General features: G+C 34.3%; 1 long non-coding RNA gene across 1 annotated transcript; it reads left to right on the forward strand.

The window, feature by feature from the left end:
* The first annotated feature begins 298 nt into the window (after positions 1-298).
* On the forward strand, positions 299-18,705 carry LOC149803732 (uncharacterized). The gene is made up of 3 exons (XR_016419978.1): positions 299-382; positions 8,456-8,580; positions 18,254-18,705. It is a non-coding gene; the product is annotated as an uncharacterized LOC149803732 (long non-coding RNA).
* The last annotated feature ends 1,499 nt before the right edge of the window (positions 18,706-20,204 follow it).

Consider the following 20,204-nt stretch of genomic DNA (forward strand, 5'->3'; position numbering starts at 1 on the left):
ATTGAACGTCCAATTAAAATTTTAAGAAGCCGTAAGATATATATATATATATATATATATATATATATATATATATATATATATATATATATATATGATACTGATTTGATTGTGAAATATATCATAAAATTATATTTCATTTAATTTACCACAAATTAGAATAAGTAAAGAACCACCACAGAATATCAGTAACTAGAGATCTACATAAAACTTTATAAGTTGTACATCTTTCTCAAGCAAGTTACTGATGTACTATCAGCTGCTAGTCACGTGGCTAACACATGTTGTGTACCAGCGTGGATGCTGACTATGGCTGATAAGGATTGTTTTCGCGAGGACTTACTGACTGGAAAAAAAAAATTAGTACAATGCATTTTTTATGGTATGTACCTTTGTTTCATTTCACAAGTGATACTATTCGGAATTTCGACAAATGGTTCTGTCTGCCTGACTCAATGCAGATCTGTGTAAACAAACGTGGTTGTGACATCGATGAGAGACGGATTCTCTCGAGAACTACGACATTAAGGACTCACGGTACTAATTCAGTTCAAACAGTAAACCTATGCAAACACCATGATATTAACAATTCAATAACTTTAAATTTCTGAGTGCTCATGATCAAACCTATATGTATCAGTATAACTCATATGTACTCTATTTTATGTTCACCCATTTCCAGGCATGTTCCCATTTTTCCATGCAATTAGTACCGTGTGTCCTATATTCACCGTTGATTTTCTTGACAGACCTAGGAATAGTAGTAGTTCAATACATAAGTAAGCAATGTGCATAGTTCTGCTTGTCAAAGATTAAATTAGTGAATATCAAATTATATTGCAAATTTCATGTTCACCAATATAGCAATGGTGCATTTCAGGCAGCATTTAAATATTTGAGCTTTATTTAAGAAAATCAGAAAACAATATTAAAATAAAGCTGTCTAATAAGAGTCACCTTTTCTAATATCACCATTTATCTCTCTTCAATTTAATGCTAAAACACATTGCCATCCATGTCATATATGTAATGAATGAGTAAAAGCTCAAGGTGACCAGTTATATGTACATGTATTATTACAGAAAAGGAGATTTAAATCTCAGAAATTTCATAAAATTATTCATGAACATATATAATTTTAAACTAAAGTAAGGTAGATATAAAAGTCCACTAAAATACAAAATATGAAGTTTCAAAACATTCACTGAAAGAAATTAGTGGGATGCAAAGTCATGAGAGGTCATCACCATTAAGCATAGTGGAAGATATATAAGTGATCATATCTGAAGATTTATTTTTCAAAACACAACTAGTACATATCATATTGCTCAACATATTCTACTGTAAATGGTAAATTGTATAAACTTTATATAAGTAATTGCATAGATATAACGAATGTGCAAAACACTCCACCTAACATAGAAAAATCTACACTCTCTACACACTGCACCACTCCCCCTTTTTTGGAAGCAGTTGATGTATCTGAATATGTGTTTAATATAACACTGAAAGTCACTATGTGGTTTACAAAAGGTATTAATTATACTTTGTTATTCACAAATATAACTATATGACTACATTTATAGTAAAGGTAATTGCACCTGCATATGTGGAGTCACTGTATTGATGTAGCTGTCTATAGGACTCACGGTACTAACTCAGTTCCCATAGTAAACATATGCAAACACCATGATATTAAAAATTCAATAACTTTTAATTTCTGAGTGCTCACGATCAAACCTATATTTATCAGTATAGACGGAACCTGGAGGTCAGCTTCTTTGTAGAGAAAATGATATGAACCGCGGCATTTTCTGGACATACATGTGTAAACACGTGCTTTCAATTCCACACCAAAGAGTCAGGTGCTAATTTCAGTAACGATAGTTCCAAACTCAAGACTGTTAAAGGACTGAAATCCCATCAGTAAAACGATGTCTCAATTGTTTTCATTTACAAATAGGGCAAGCTCTCAAAAGATTCTTTTTCCTAAAACATAACTTACATTATGAACCAATCCTGACCAGCCAAACCCATATACAGTATACTCTATTTTACTTTCACCCGTTTCCAGGCTGGTTTCCATTTTCCCATCGGATGGCTTGAGAATCGATGTGCGCATACATCCTATATTTCGATTGCGTGTTACACAGTAACCAAATATCTTTCAATATATCTTTATTTATGAATGCAGTAAAGAAATTTGTTTTTGTTTTCATTAGAGTACCGGTGGTCACTAAATGTATCGAATGGTTTCCATGGTAAAAACTACCGATGACGTTTTTGTTTTGCCAAAATTGTAACCATGACGGCAGCTATAGTAGTATATATGAAAAGTTTCAACCCAACTTGGCCAATTTTATATGGGTTTCATTGTGTGTCTGTCTGTCTGTCTGTCTGTCTGTGCGTTTGTGTGTGTCGTTCTCAGTATTTGGTGTTTTGCTGAAGCAATGCCTCTGCAAGTCTTTTCTGGAGTTTATTGTTTCTTTGCACGGCTCGTTATTGCCGTTTAACTCCGTCATAACCATTTTACGAGAGTTATCAGTGCCTTGTTTGTTTCACTTTTGTTTCTCTTCTGCAAATAGGAAGTAAAACAGTAAAAACTATAACCTCCCTCAAACCGGCAGAAATGGAACGTCACTAACCAAACATAAGGAGCAAAGAAATTTTCATGTTTTCTACTTAGCAGTATTCCGCCTTTTTAGATAATCAATGTAAATATTTTCTTTCTTAAATAATTCCCTTCTATTTAATTTATAACACAGAGATAAAGACAGTGCATTTTTAATAGAATGTGGTCAGTATGCCTCAAAGGGAATGGTAGCTAATGCTTCAAAATTTTAGTTAAGAGCTAGGGTCAAAGCTAGCTTCCATTCTGCTAGATACTTGTGTTCCCGATGTCTACAGATACCGCAGAAATGTGTGTGTGTGTGTGTGTGTGTGTGTGTGTGTGTGTGTGTGATTTGGATATTTAGCGTAGCTTTAACAATTTTTCAGTCATATCGCTACGATGTCTGCTGTGTGGCAGTTTATAGTGATGTCTAGCACTGAGACATCATGCCGCAGACATGTAGCATCAAGTTCATCACAGTGACATTATCCTGACATCAGGCCGACCAGTCCTAACACTAACCTCTTAATGCTGAGCGCCTAGCGAGGCAGCTGTTAGTATCATTTTTATAAGTCTTTGATATATCTCGGCCAGGGTTCGAAACCGCGACCTCCCGCATCCGACGCAGACGCTCTATTATTCAGAAAAGAAATGTGAACACTATAATGCTTATCTGAATGAGAAGAAAAAAACAACAAATTAAAATAACTTTATGGAAACTTGTTTGGCAGATCAAGGTCCACGCAATAACAATTGGCTACGATAGCATAGCTTCAACCAATATATGGATCGGTCGAGGCTACCAGATCCTATAATTGCTAATGCAGCAACAAAACTACACTTCAAGTTATCAAACAGTCTGTGTCTGTTCTTACAAATCATGAACGTCTATACGACATAAAACTTTTTCTGCCTGCGTTTTACCAATCAGCAGCCGGGACATGGTCGGTCTTTTCCGTCAAGTCGGAAAGAAACCTCGGAAGTAATTCGTCTCCATTAAGAACTATATTAATTTTCGTTCATATGGAATAATATGGCGGCGGAAGGAGACAATCGGAATAATCTCCGCCTTTATTGCTGTAATTTTTAGTGCACTCCGCCAGAGGCGAATCACCTAACATATTAGATATTTGGAATAGAGTTTTTGAAAACAGTTTATAAAAAATGGCGTACCTAGTCTTTATACCATAACTATTATCTTTGCTGCATCTGCATCTGGAGCCTAATTATTTTGACACATATGGTTGCGCTGCAGATTTTACATACTTCTGACAGACTGAAAAGTGCAAGGTAAATATTGGCATCTGTAACTGCACAATGGAGAGAATATTAACATACCTTTAAGCACTGTGGCTGAACATTCTTTTACATGTTGTAGTCGTGGAAATCGTGATTGATCTAGGTACACAGCTGATGGAGATTGTTATTCCTATAGTCCAAATTACAAATTATATAACAAGCGAAAACGTTTTTGGCTCCTTTATCTAACAAATGTACATGTGAAGCCCAGGCAGTGAAAATGATCAAGCAGGGCTAGCGTTTCTTTTTATAGGTAGGAAAAGCTTTAACCCAAATTATACCTATCAATCTTACATCAAAAAAAAGGGAATTAAAGAATATTTTAACATTACCTAAGATAGACAATGTCTTCGATTGAAATAGCCTGGATAACATGGGAAATTCCTTATCTTTAAAACATAATTCATATGCAAAGAACGGAACCGTAGAGCTCAACATATACCATAAGGTCTAAGAATAGAATACACCACAGATATACGCATGACGTGGCGTAACTATAAGGCTATGGCAAAAAAAAAACCGCAATCTTGAAATCCTCTCAAATATCTCTTTTTCCGAAAATCTTTGATTTTAGTCTTCTCTAGGTTTATATTTTGTTTTCAGATCTTGCGGTATTCTTTTCATTTGTTTCGAATTTTTTGAAATGCAATTTAGGCAAAGACAACCAAGTCATCTGCGTATAGCAATGCAAATAAAAGTTACAACCCAAAATTTGGTCAGAAATATGTGTCTTTAAATCATTTGAAAACACACATAAAAATAAACTTATTGATAAACACAAGCTAGCCTAAGTAGGACCAAGAATGTTAATTGCTTCTTTGATGAGTTTACACGTCGTCACGCAAGCTTTTATATTTGCATATATGCCTGTCAGATTATGAGATTACTCCCAATATTTTCGTCAAATACTTCATTTTAAGGTACGTTCCGATCAATACTTTCAAATGCATTATTCATCATGAACAAAGCGAATATATACCTCTTTATTTCCGAAAAGCCTTAAAGGGCAAGGCGATTGTGATAACAATGTTGTCACGATAGACTATTCAGTTCTAAAATCTGCCTGGGTTTTGCGCAAATCGTTTGCATGGATCAATTGAACAAATTTTTCATTTAAAATAGAAGTAAATATTTAGTAAAAGGTCAATCCCTGTAGAATTTTATGGCATATGTATACTCTTTTTATATGTGAATGAGCGCGATAACTGCTGCGGTTCAGCATTTCGTAAAGTATCAAAAATCAAATAATTTATTATAACAACACACTAAAACAGGTACTGTGATAGTTCCTGCTGTCTTTAAAAAATATTACTCGATAAGTCATCAATACCTCTAAATTGTCAATGGTTTAAATTAAACTTGTTATAATACCTTTAGTAATAGTTATCAAAACCTAATAAAATAAAAAACCACACACTATATATATATATATATATATATATATATATATATATATATATATATATATATATATATATATATTATTTTTTATTAGAAATTATTTTTTTAAATTTGAAAAGGAAACATATCCTTACGTTTTCTGACGAAGATAAAGAAAAACGCACAATCTTTAACTCACCATTTAAAAGAGAATACTTTACGTAGCAAAATAGGACTAGAGTCTACTGCGACTCCGGCCACTGGTTAATCGCGATGCAATACGCTGGGCATTTGGAATCTACTAAAATTCACTATCTTAAACTATCTGAAACTAAGTAAGTAAAAGCTGACTCTTTACTTACCATCTATGGCAAGTCAACGTCATGTTAGCAGTTAATGATATGAGGTTCATTGCAAGACATATACTTTATGATGAATTCTTTCTGTTGAATCAGAGAGGTGAAATTAAGATTGGTGTTTCCTATTTCTGATTAACTTTGTAAATGTAACTGAGCACTGATTAATTTGGCCATGCGAATATTTGCTAAAGCCGATTAAAACTCTGGGGTTTAATGGAAAATAGTATGACTTCTCTGGACAGATAAATGACATATACATATTTTTGATTGGCACAGACTGGATTTTTTTCATTAACCTGTTCTCTTCTTGTAAATATTTGAGTTACGGTTCATGATATCGTTCAGCTTCCCGGATATTGTGACAGAATTGATTGTTTCCGTTCAGGCTCTATTTGATATTTTTTTGGACTAACAAATTATTGTGTCAGTATTTTGAAGCTAGCCGTTTGTTATTGTTATTATTATTAAAAATTATATCGACCTACAGTCTTGCTGTATCCGTTTAATTTTTAAGCCCTCTATAATGCCTTTAATAACATTTATAAAAACCTTATATTAAAATAATCATGCGAAAAAAACAAAATAATGTATTTTTCACCATTTAAATCATTTGTTTTCAAAAACCTAAATGCTGTAAAAATATGTAAGTGAATTTTCTTATAAGTATCGTGTTATCCCTAAGTGCATTTGAAAAGGCTCTTACACTGTTAAAAAGTGCAATTAAATTATTTTTAAATTAAAAAGAAAGGATTTTTAAATTTTTAAAATTATACTTTTAATTAAAAAGGTTGAAAAAGAACGTGTTTAAAACTTTTCAGACTACTTTTAGCAATATATAATTTGTATAGCTGTACCGACATACTTTATCTTGACACTGTATAGCCAGGAGTGTGCTGATGCGCCATTACACACCTCACATGCTACACTTTATTGTTTGTGCAAGATTTTCCCTTTGACAACATTGAAAGGATTGAAGGTTTTAGGATAACATCTATTTATGCATTGTGAATACAAACATTGTAGGGGGTGATCCAAATACGAAAAAGAAAAGACAAAAGTACATACCTTTCCTATCTACTTCCTTTTCATCAAGTCTAACATTGTTATGAACACAAATAATTTTGATTGGGTTCAAGTAATAACATTCTTCAATAACAGTATCGTTCAGTGATGCTGCTGCTCCTGCTGAAGATGATGATACCAGCTGAAGAAAATCTTTACAAACCTATGCGTTTTCAATTCCTAACTTAGCGCTTAATTTAAAATTAAAAGACCTATAATTTAATAGAACCAATGAAACAAAAGCTGCACAAAAGTGCAACAGTTATACAGGTGAGGAGTTCATATCAACGAATATAAATGTAAGATTGTGTTTATAAATGTTATGTCAAAGTTCAGTTGGTTTAAAATGTTGATTAAAAGTGTAATGTGTACCTAATTTTAAGTCAACATATAAAATACAGACCAATTTTTAAGTCAACATATAAAATACAGACCTAGTACATCTGAAGTTTCATCAGTTCTCACTAGTTCATTTATCCCAAATATGAACGTAAGGTGAGAGAAACGTTATCTCAGTGAAGTCACTTGATAATGTCAATCTTCGCCATGAGCTTATACATTTTTTATTCGACTGATCTCGGTTCATCCTCTTCTTTAACATCGATTTGAAAACTTTAAAACGTTTCGAAACGTAGGTATCTTTGTCAAAGTGCATCGTATTCAATCAGTTTTGCTAATATAATAAGTAAGATGAACAACAATAAACAAACATGACAAACCGTTGAAGCGTCTTATATTTAATTTAATCACCATGAGTTCAGAGTAAGAGCGTTCAAATCTATCTTTGCAGGCAAATGTTATCTTTCTTAACAAATATTTGCTTGGCTACCTTTAATTGGCAGAATAACACCGCAATTTGAGCTTTGAGCTGAACGTGATGATGCGTTACATTACGTAGAAGTAAAAATCCCGATAGTCTTAATTTGCAGTAATGGAGCACAGGGCATTTGATGTAACAATACAGCACGTAGGCAGATGTCACAACATAACAATGACGTTACAATAAAGAGCATCTGAACCACCACACTTGGTGTGATTCTGTTTTTCTCATTTTTAGATGAATTTCGAATACGTCTGAAGAGTAGCAATATGGGATCTAGTAAAGGTGTTCGTGTAGTTATGCGCAGCCACCATAGCCTATGATTTCGACAATCTATAGGGCAAAATATTCTGCAAGAATATGAGACGTAAGGTCCGTGGAAGTATAAGTGTTGAACTGGTCCGAAAGTAACACTGGCAGATTAGAATGGTTTCAAGTCAAATTTATAAACATGTATTAAAGGTAGAAAAAAATACTATCAACCAGTCCATCATCCGCAATTTCAGTGTCTATTCAACACTTTCACTTCTTTATATTCTTAAAGTTCATATGTGGAGGAAATATGAATAACCTTATTTCTAAAACTGGATGTTTGTATCCTTTTCAGTGTAGCTCGCAAAACGTTTTCGGTTATATATAGGCAGAAAGTGGCTTACAATTAATGTGTACAATAAAATCAAAGTGGTACTTAAATGCTGTTTCAAGGAGTTCTCGGGTAGACACTCTCTTAACAAAGCCGAGGTACAATGTGGCAGTACATTATCAAAGATTGCAGTGGTAGGACTTCAAATGCGTTCCTCTTGCCGTTTCGACTGGCTAGTAAATGTATTGGACCAAGAGGTAATTTTATTTGTTGAACTGAGCTTCCACGATGATGTACATGTTTAAAATACATACAATTTGTGTCGTCTTTTCTTTTTCCAGCGTTACAGCTTCGCTTGCGTTTTCAATGCGTCTTCATGACCCGTGGAGAGTGTAGTGTTTCCTTGACCTCTTATCGAGGACAAGGGCAAACGGGGTTTGGTAAAAGGCACCAACATTGATAGACGGTAACTTTGTATCCTTGATAGACTCGTTCTCGATTATTTTTAGTGTAATTTCCTACTGCCGATATATGGACTGCCTCGTCATAGACCTTGTTTTGGATCTTGTTTACTCAAATCATGTGCTATCGCAAGTATACTGTTCCCTATGTACTGCTGACTGATCGTGCAAGCGAATTTGGTGTGGGTCACAACGGCATACTACAGACAGAGCTCGCACCGTTATTAGGAGACGCATCGGGCTGAGTAGCATTTGCAATATTGCGACCGCCCAAACGTAAATGGCCGTATTGGCATTTTGCACACCCTGATATGCAGCTTTAGCCCGCTCTTTATCTGTTAGCCAGGGATCGATGCAGCCGCCCAAAACATCGGTACTGTCAATGTAGGCCAATTTGTTTCCTTCAAGTTCGCACTGATCTTTCTGACAATGGCGCGGTCAAGATATGGAGAGGAATTGTTACGGGCTTTGATTTTTAAGCACAGATTTTATTTCTATTTGGTATTTTACATATTTAGAGGCAGGTATCTTTGCTGTGTTAACATGTCATTTAAGACTATCAAAGATACCCGTTCCTCAGCTAGTTTATTTATTTTGGCTAGTTTGGTTAATGTCTGACAGGGTAGAATGTTATATTTTTTCTTTGAGCCCGGTTTCTTGTAGGAAATCTAAGATGTTTTGGTAAGTTATGTTTATGTTGGGTTGTTATTATCTATGATTTGCGAGAATGTGATAGGGAATCCAATTTTTTGTGCCTTTTGGAATTTGGTTCTTTCCGTCTGATATGTAATGCAGCTATTGAATACTTCCAAATATTGTATTGTGTTTCACTTTTAATTTGTGGTAGTATCTCCTTTATTCTGTGACGGTTGCAATTTTTAGATCCATATTCAAGATAGAGCTGGGTCGACAATAATGACGGTAAATTTTGAATTCCTTCTCTGTAAATACAGGTGATAACTTACTGATTATATGCAACCAATAAAGTATTGTTTTTATATGCATTATTTAGAGTTTTGCCCAAATATTACCTAGGTCGATCCAGAAAAATATATAGGATCAGAAGGCCAGGTGTCTTGATAGTCTTTGTGTTTTCAGTTCGCACATTCCAATAATGGGAAAGGTAATTCGAGTGATTCTTTCTCGCGTGCAGACAGATTGCGAATAGTGGATCTGTAGGGTCATATAAAGGTATTCAAATAAAAGTTATTACCTTAGGGATTTCCAGCTGTGCAAAGAGTTTTGCAGAAGGATTTGTGTTAATTTAAAATGCTATTCAGATCTGCTTGCTCACTTACATCATCAATGATAAGCTTCGATTTGAATAGTTCAGTGTAATGCTTTTTCTCAAGGTTACAAAAGAATTTACTACTTCACTCCCCCTCTACTTTTCATCCCCCCATTTACTCTTAAGATCAATGCTTCAGGTTTTTCTCTCAGAGAATTTTAACATTTCCTCTCATTATCCCAAGTCGCATTATTTTTCAATACCCCAGCTGATTTTTAATTGGAGAAGAAGACCGACAATTATATGACCAAATATGTGGTCCTCTTCAAAATCGTTCTCTGAAGAAGAAAAAACTTAACGGAAATAACAAACACAACCCAATATTTAAAAGTAAACCTTGTGTAAGAGACTCTGATCAGCGAGACCCCCCAAACCATTATTTTTGCAATAAGCTCAAATTTCCTTAAATAATATTCGTGATAATATTATAATCTTAATAGTCAATGCTATTTTATTATGACCATTATATAAGGCAATTGGTCTTTTGCTGTTCCATAAATAGGCTTGTGAAAACAAATAATTGAGAAACTTAAAATTTATTTTAATAATTAAAAGATAAAAACTTGCGTTGGCAACTGGTAACTTTACCAGTCACTACGAGACCTAGTCCTACATTGAAACAAAATTAAAGGAATCACATGACAGGTGAATGTTATCTATACAGGCTTCGTATTCTCCTGCTTCAGATCATTGTAGGAAAACAATGGAGTATAAGTTCTTGTCCACTTCGACCAGTCAAGAACCTCAAAATTAGGTATCTAAAATTCGTGAGTGTTGTTATCTGCCACATGTTTATTATCGTATATATGTATCTGTATATATATATGCAAGAAACTATAGAAAAGTGTGAATACTTCACGAAATTGAAGTAAAATCTGGATATTTAGTTGAAACTGAATTACTGAATTTTGCCTTCTTATGGTTTCGTGTTTTCACAACCTCTTAATTAATATTTTCCTTCCTTAGTTTCGTTATTTGATACCCATTGACTTTTAAGGTAAGTTTGAAAATGCCTTGCTTAATATCCGTCAATCATGTGTTCTGCTAAATTCGTGGTTGTTTTTACCCTTTTCTTTAATGTAGAAATATTCTCATTTCTCTGCAATCTGTCTTAGTCCAATGGAAACAAATCACCTAAAAAACTGTCCAGTAAGACCTTATCATTCCACTTGGACACAGTACAAACTTGTTCCAATGTGAGAAAGCGTTTTTATATCGTTTTCAAAGCAATATAGCGTTCCAATAAATTTGATTTGTATCGATTATTGATATTGACTTTGCCTCTTAATTCCGAAATCTTAATATTCCATTAGTGAATTAGAATGTATCAGATCGTGGAAAAAGTGTATTAAATGTGCTATTGTCATGTATTGTGTCATAAAATAGATTGTAGTCTGAATCTATTATAAAAATGATAATATGTTTTTTAATTTGTTTTATTATTAAAAAAACACGAATACACGATGAAAGGGAAGAAAGAAAGGGAATATCAACATCACATCAATTTGCTTTGAGTTAATGAATATTCAAACTTAGGGCCTATACCGCTTCTCAGTTTAATAACTTTAAATTTAACGCCATTACATGAAGAAAAAGGTATATACTGAACAATATATTACCTGGTGAAGGCTGTTGTTACCCACATCTCAGCACCTAAGTACGATTAAATGATTCGGTTAGAAAAAGAATATAAATACATACATTGATCAGTAAAAGATAGTCTCTCGATGTTTAGTTATATAGTTCAATGCGTAAAAATGGGGTTACTACAGAATGGTATTAAAGTTTCACTGACATCGTTTCTGAATTCACTGATGATGCTTATTTTTCTTACAAGGAAAACAAACGGCGCTCACCTCTTCTGAATCAGATTCATCAGCCCGTGCTCTTCACTTGGCACCATACGACGTTACTACAGGAGTCTTCTATAGAGCTAAATTGCTGTTGGTGTTAAGTCTGTTACTGTAATGAATCCATAACCTTTGAGTAGATTGGTTGGCCTTATTAGAGCCAGGTTTCAATCTTAATATGATTAATCTGTCAATAATCGTTTGGTTTTGAGTTGGAATCGTCGCCTGATTTCATCCGGTGTACTGCTGTGTAAATGATGTTGTTAATAGCTCAGTCATGGATTTTAGCTATCCCTGGAAGAAATGGTTAACTTATTCCTATAATGGCATTCATACCCTCAGTTATTTAGCCTGGAATGCTGCGAATTAATTCAATTTTCGGTTCCCCACTTCCGTCTTTTGTGATTTAGGTTTCAGCTCGATAGATTCTGTTCATGTATGTTCCTTATTTTATGACATAATTTCAGGCTCGACTATACCGTCAACACGACATATGACAGTGCCTAACTCAGATTATTTCAGCCGAAGAAAACTCATATCATGCTGACGAACATTGACCAATATTTCCAAAGTTTTCGCATCTGAAAGTTTTCTCCTTCGCATGAATTGATTGGTAGAGAGAAGAAGTAAAATTATTAATTATTTCTTCCATTTTTTTATGCTTGATAGTAGATGTACAAAGGCAACAGTTTATGCAATTCACACATAAACAACTATTCTTGAAACATACAACTCAGGTCAAATTTCTCAAAATATTCAAATATTCCATGTTTAAACTATTTATAGCACACATAATGTTCATACCGTCTAATATAACACGAAGCAAAGGCGCAATAAAGCTATATTGGTGAAAAGACAGGGTGTGTTCGATTCATGTCAATCCACCTGCAAAGCGAAACCTTGATATATTTTTTGCCGTTAGGATTGGTGAAGCAAAATTTGGGAAAACCAAATGAAAAGTATGATATGAAAAAGTATAAAAAGAGATGTGGATACAGAATAGCTAATTTGAACAAGAAAAAGAGGGCTTACATAAAGTACTTACACGACCCTCACACTTTACCATACTTAGTAAAACTGGAGCCTGCATAACATTACTTTGTTGAGGAAAAATTATATATAATAACATTGTAAAGTTTTGAGTTAACTGCCTGAATAACAAAATAAACTTCTTATTCAATCCAGTCTCACACCAAGTCTGAAGACGACTTAAACGTTTAATGGGTTTGTTTTCTGCGTCTAATGTCTATGTAGGCTATATATTGCAGACAGTGATAGTGTGCGCATGTGTGTGTGTGTGTGTGTTGTAATTTTCTCTGATATTCCAATCAGTGTTCACTGAAGTGAGCGAATGTTGCCAGAACCACAGATGGGAGACCTTAAAGGGTGTCATGTTGCCAGAACCACAAATGGGAGACCTTAAAAGGTGTCATGTTGCCAGAACCACAGATGGGAGACCTTAAAAGTTGTCTTTGATCGTCCAAGTGATAGTGATATAAGAATTAACTTTTAAAATGACGACGTTTTTTAAGAATATTAAAACTGATCATTATTTGAGACTTTGAGTAGACACCAGCCTTTCTTTTATCATAATGGATTAGCTGTCTTATTATTCAAAAACAGGAGGTTGTCAGTGGTAAACAAGGACTAGTTCCGTCTGCACATTGGTTTGCTTTGGTGTTTTAACTGCATCAGGGAAAATTGTCGAGAAAATTGTGAATGACTGTCAGTGTGGTCTAGTAGTTTTCAACATAACATGATGTACATACACACCAAGGCAGCTGAAGTTTTGTTTTCAGTTTGTTAGCCAAACAAATTCAAACTGCACTCACCCGACTCGCGCATGAGAGCGCTCTTGCGCGCACACACACACACACAAACACATCCACGCACGCTCACACACACACACACACACACACACACACACACACGAATACAGTATGCACGAATTTAGCTAAGAATCATCTTTTTGTGGTCGCAGTAAAGCCAAATTGCGTAAGAAAGTCTTCACTGAATGTCATTGACTTCTTTTTTTTAATAAATTGTACCAATTTACACGTAACATAGTAAAATCTACAGTCTATGTACTCAGTGTACGTTTGATATAACTTACTGTTTGAACTGGAGCTTGCAGACTTAATGTTTTTCTTTTATTATGTTAATAAAATGGACATAAAACACAAAGGTACCTGTCTGTATGACACAGTACGTTTGCCGCCATTTTCTTTGTTTTCAGTTCAGTTGGTCGGTCGTGCGACATTGTTGTAACACTTATCACGGTTTATTAAGAAATAATGACAGCTGAACGTGGTCGCATACTGACCAAATAAATTACCAATTGCATGAAATATTTATATTAAGTGTGTGCATATGATTTTATACAATGATACTGATTTAATACATAACCTTAAATATATCAGCCTTTTTACTTTGATCTTAACTTGTTCCCTTTATCAAAATAGTTTTTATTTAATTTCGAAAATTTAAGAAACTTTTCCTATCTACAGCAAACATGTTTAATACTCAAACTATGGCAATATACAAAGCTCGCATTTTTTGACCGTGCGCTAGTTTAATATAATGTTACTATCTTCTGTATCCATAGCTTAGTTCTCTGCTAGAGAAAAATAAACATGTGTGGGCTTTAACTATCCGATAGAGCCTGTCTTGGTCAAATACGTCGCTGTTGGCAGTACAAGTTTAAACAAAAATTTTAATTCCAATATATCAGTTAAATAAATTGAATAAGGCTAATTTTCATTTCAAATTCATTTTATAAGCTATTCTCTTTATTTGGAAAAAGGTTTTGATCAGGTTTGTATTTCAGAATAAATTAGTTCATTTTCACAGTTCAATGCAAAGCCGTTAAAAACGCAGATCAACTGTTGATTCAGGCAACACAAACGAGAGCCACGTTTTGTTAAAAGTGACTTTACATTGGTAGTGTATATGTGGCTAGTTCCTTTCTTGAATAATATTAGGAGTTCGCATCAAGCTCACGCTTATAGTGGCCTTAAGTTGTGCCAGTTTTGTAGACATCTCTCTTAGTGTTTGTCGACTATTGATTTTGCGCCAATACATTTTCTGTTATTAAATCTAGCACGTTGCACCTGGGGCTCACACCCATGTCGACACGTCAACTCTAATGTATGGCTGTCTATGCCTTAAATAAAGTGTTAAAGTTCAAAGTTTTTAATACTCCAGGTCAGGTCGGTAGCTACCACATCGTGCAATTACAGGCATAAAACATCGACGACAAATCCAGATAATTATTTTAAGCTTATTTTAGGAAAAGAATCGAAAAGACACAATTTAAAATATATGGTGGTTATCTACTCAAGACATCAGTGCATTTCTACGCAATAATTACACTGACAGCTATTTATAATCTCTTTATCTTGAACAGACTTCGGTTTTTTTCGCCTTGATTCGTATTTCAATCTCTGTAAACTGTCTTATTTTAAATTCAGTACACACATCATCCGTTTGAATATGGTTTCCATGCATATGTCCTCTTGCATGATGTATATCGGAACAAACATCCAAGATTGTAAAACATTCACACATAGCATTATTGTAAGACTGAGATCGCCTTAAGACCATTTAAAGTAGTACATGCATAAATTACCAAACCTGGAACTTTTTTATGCCAGTAGTTAAACGACGGTGTGAATATTGGCCAATGACTGACTGCTCACACTCGTCCCTTATTAGCAGCAAATTTTAATAATTTGGAGTAGATTAACAAAGCTTACTATCGGTACATACAAAATATTTCATTTAGATATCTCTCCTATCGGTACATACCAATAGTCTTGCAGATGAATGCTCCTACAGAGGTATATCCTATCCGTACATACCGACATTATAATTTAGATTAATGTCATACTGGTACACATGGAACGTATCCTGCAGATGTAGTCCTTACAGTACATATCAGCTGTATCATTTAGAGGTATGTCCTATCGGAACATATCTTCTGTATTATTTAGAGTTATCATATATGTGTATATATCAACTGTATATCTTATCAACACGTATAAACTATATCATTTAGATGTATATCCTATCAACATGTAACAGCTGTATCATTTAGATGTATATCCTATCGACATGTAAGAGCTGTATCATTTAGATGTATATCCTATCGACATGTAACAGCTGTATCATTTAGATGTATATTCTATCAACACGTAACAGCTGTATTATTTAGATGTATATCCTATCAACATGTAACAGCTGTATCATTTAGATGTATATCCTATCAATATGTAACAGCTGTATCATTTAGATGTATATCCTATCGACATGTAACAGCTGTATCATTTAGATGTATATTCTATCAACATGTAACAGCTGTATCATTTAGATGTATATTCTATCAACACGAAACAGCTGTATCATTAGATGTATATCGTATCAACATGTAACAACTGTATCATTTAGATGTATATCCTATCAACATGTAACAGCTGTATCATTAGATGTATATCGTATCAATACGTAACAGCTGTATTATTTAGATATATATCCTATTAACACGTAACAGCTGTATTATTTAGAATTTAGATGCATTTCCTATCAGTGAGTAACAGCTGTCAGTTAGATGTATTTCCTAACAGTACATAACAGCTGTATCATTTAGATGTACGTCCTATCAATACGTAACAGCGGTATTATTTAGATATATATCCTATTAACACGTAACAGTTGTATTATTTAGAATTTAGATGCATTTCCTATCAGTGAGTAACAGCTGTTAGTTAGATGTATTTCCTAACAGTACATAACAGCTGTATCATAACTGACCTTTTTTATTAAAGTGTATTAATATCGTACACCAGTATGATTGTTTAAGCGCCATCGTTCCCTCGTGCTTAATGAGAATGATTAATATGACTTTAACTATGTTGAAAAGTTATGCAACAAACATTAATAGACTTCCTAAATGTAATTATTACCTTTTCTCTCATGGTAAGCCAATAATATGGTATATGTGAAAGGCTTTAACTGGTTTATGCAAATGTTTACCATTCTGTCTATGATATCTAGGTGGATATACTGGTTATAAGGTCATATTTAATCGGAAGCATTTAAAACCAGACGACATAAAATAGTGACTGAATCGACAATATTCATATTCCTCCATTCGAATATCGATAACGACTTTAACTGTTTTATAAAAAAAGTGATAACGCTTGGATCTTGTCAATATGAACTTGTATACTTAACTTGGACAGCGCCTGACTTGCATTTACAAAAACGATTTTCGGTCAGGAAAAAATGTATCGTCAGTAGGTTGGTCATTTGAGGCAAAATGGAATCTTACGACTTGCTCACTCCTGGTGAAGATGATGGCAGCGGAAACGACAATGATTTTTTCCCTTCTTTAAACAGGTCCTAAATATGTCAAAGAACTTTTATCATATATTGCGATTGAAGCATGTCCATTAGATACAGCCCCTGAAACAGCCACTAACATATTTTTTGTAAGAGAAAGATGGAGTAAAACATCTTATTATGCCCAATCTTTCCATTTTTTTACAACCAATAATGACACTGGTACAAACAAATAACATGCATATGTAAGGTTGAAACAATTGCCACAATTCTAAACGAAGATTCTGCTAACGAAGACGTTTTTTTAAAAGAAAAACAATGACAGTTAAAAGAGGTTATTTTATCATTATCAGCAAATCCAACTAATGCGTAACTTTCGGTGTAAGTCATTCTCGTTAACTTCGTCTTTTTTCTAGCGTGAATGTTTTTAATATGAAAACCATTAACACTTTTAAAAGAGGAAGAATTATTAGCAAAACCTTCTAAAATTCCACTTCAGCAAATGTGTTGAAATATATCATACAATTTAAAAGGGTAGTCCCTGCGTCGCGGACAGCCATGTGCATATCTGTTTACATGGTTATCGATTTTTTAAAAATGTTTTCTGGTAGTAGTTTAAACTATACCGTTTATACGTGAAAACGCCGAAGCCTTACGAGAAGTGGATACCTTACGAGAAGCGGTTGATACTAATTAAATTAAATAACGAGACGGGAACGTTCAATACTCTTAGCTGGCGAAATATTGGATGAATTGTTGCTGTTAATAAAACCTGGGTATTTTTTGGTTTTTCGTTGTACAATAGTTTTAAGACGTTATGCAACTCTTTGTAAAATGAACTCCAGCGGAGCCCATTATAGAACTAAACGTAAAATGAACTGCAGCGGAGCCCATTGTAGAACTTGAAAAAATGTACCGAAGCGGAGCCAATAACCCAATTATCAACATTACATCCTCCAATATACATTTCTATAGAGAAAAGGCGCTTCCTTGCCATGAGAATTATGTATTTTGTTCATTCATGAATAAAATCTGCAGATTGTGCATGTATTTCCAAATGTGAAAATTGATACATATATGTATTAGCAAATTTGCACTGAGTTCACGTGGGTTTTTGAAAAGAGTTTGTAAATTAAGCATTTTAAGTACGCAGGTTGTTGTTTTATTATCACTTTTCTTTTGTCTCGTTTGTCTTTTCAGTTCACAAATTGTAATCAAAGGAGATTGGATACGTGGTGAAACAACTGTCATCATGACTATGATGCTGAAAATAATGACGATTGTGATTTGGGTGATGGCAAAGATGCTGAAAGAAGAAGACAAATCATTTCCTTTATAAACATATTTTACTTTTTTTAAACAATATTTTGAGTGACAATGCTATGTCATGATTACACAGACTGATAATATACGTAGCCATCTCCTTCTGCAAGCACAGTTCAACAAAATTAAACACCCATCGCAATCTGTACATTTACACAAGCATGTAAACTGCTGCATGTGAATGGGCTTTTTGACTATTCGAAGACAAGCAAGCTATCAATTTTGCAGAAAAATGCGAATAATTTGAAACAATAATAGACTATATAGATATAAACACCACGATTAAATGTTATCATCCACACTACAGCATATTCTCTCTGATACTGTTGCATTTTATAATAAAAACAAAAGATTGTCAGATTCTTCTGGACAATTGGCCATGATATTAGAGATTTGCCATGTGTGGTCATTATCCCCCAAACGAATATGCGTGGGCTATAGAAACGGATTATCTCCGTCCCTCTACCCGTCCGTCAATCCGTCACGGATTTGTTTCAAACCAAACTCCGCAAATGTTCAAGATAGATTCTCAGAATCTGCTAAATATATTAAATTAATGGTCCTGATGTGCTTTTGCTGTTTACAATTCCTTGGTTTCAGTACTGTTTATTTGTCCGTCCGTCCATCCATCCATCGATGATTCACACTTTTGTTTCCAGCGGAAACCACCAGATCTATCTAAGATACATCTATGAAAGTAGGTACACCTATTAGACTAGTGGTCCAGATGTGATGTGTGCTGTTCACAAATCTTCAGATTAAGTCATTTTAGCGTCAATCTATGTTATGCTCATCAACCGATCCATCACACACTCTTTCTTTCCTGGAGCATAACTCCGAAAATGTTGAAGATATAAAAACTTACTACACATAATATTGTGGGTGCCCCGGTATGTACTTTGATATTTCACAGTTCTTCAGCTTAAATATTTTAATCATTTTTATTAGTCCAGCTGATTTGCCGATTTGTCTACGGCGCGTGTCTCTAAATATCATTTACATGTCACCGCTGTCCGCGCCGGTTCCAGTCGCGGGTTCGGCCAACTTGGGTATGTGACAAAGCTTGCTAGTAGTTTCCCGTGGGTCAGAGGTCTGCGATTTTCACGGATTCTTCCTCCACTAAACAAACTGGCCGCCATGTATAGCCTATCGTGTGCTGAAAAAAGCATTAAACCCACGAAAACAAGACCTTCGTTTCCAGGGCAAAATCCCCAAACCGTTTAAGATACCTCGATGAAATAACATGTATCATACTCGTGATGCATTTGCTTTTCGGAGTCCTGCTGTTTCAACATATTTAACGTTTGCATCTATTTGTTGATCCATGGATCCACCATTAACACTTTCACTTCCTTGACATATCTCCAAAATCGCTCAAGACTTCTTTATGACATTTTGTACATACCTTAGATTAGTGGTGTAGATGTGACATGGCACACATCTTAGACTAGTGATGTAGATGTGATATGGCACACAGGTTAGTGTCATAGATGTGAGCCTTTGACTATTTCCAGTTATTTCATTTCAATATTTTTCATGATTTCAACAACTTGGCTTTATGGCCATCCATTATTTATTGACAATTTAGTTTGTGAGGCAAACCTGATAATGCCTACCACTTGTTTGTATGCGTTGTAAATACAAACCTTTATATAAAATATTTATTGATTTTATTATTTTTACATGATAGTATGGCCGAAGCAATGGCAATCAGTTGATTTAGTACATTCACTAGTCGCATATTTAATGCTCTTTTATTTCCTGCAATATGTAGAGTAGCCATTGGTACGTGGGCTGTGACAGTGTGTTATTTATTTTTTATAATGAC

Source organism: Sinohyriopsis cumingii, chromosome 3, assembly GCF_028554795.1.
Source record: "Sinohyriopsis cumingii isolate HCF-2022 chromosome 3, ASM2855479v2, whole genome shotgun sequence".
Lineage (NCBI taxonomy): Eukaryota > Metazoa > Mollusca > Bivalvia > Unionida > Unionidae > Sinohyriopsis > Sinohyriopsis cumingii.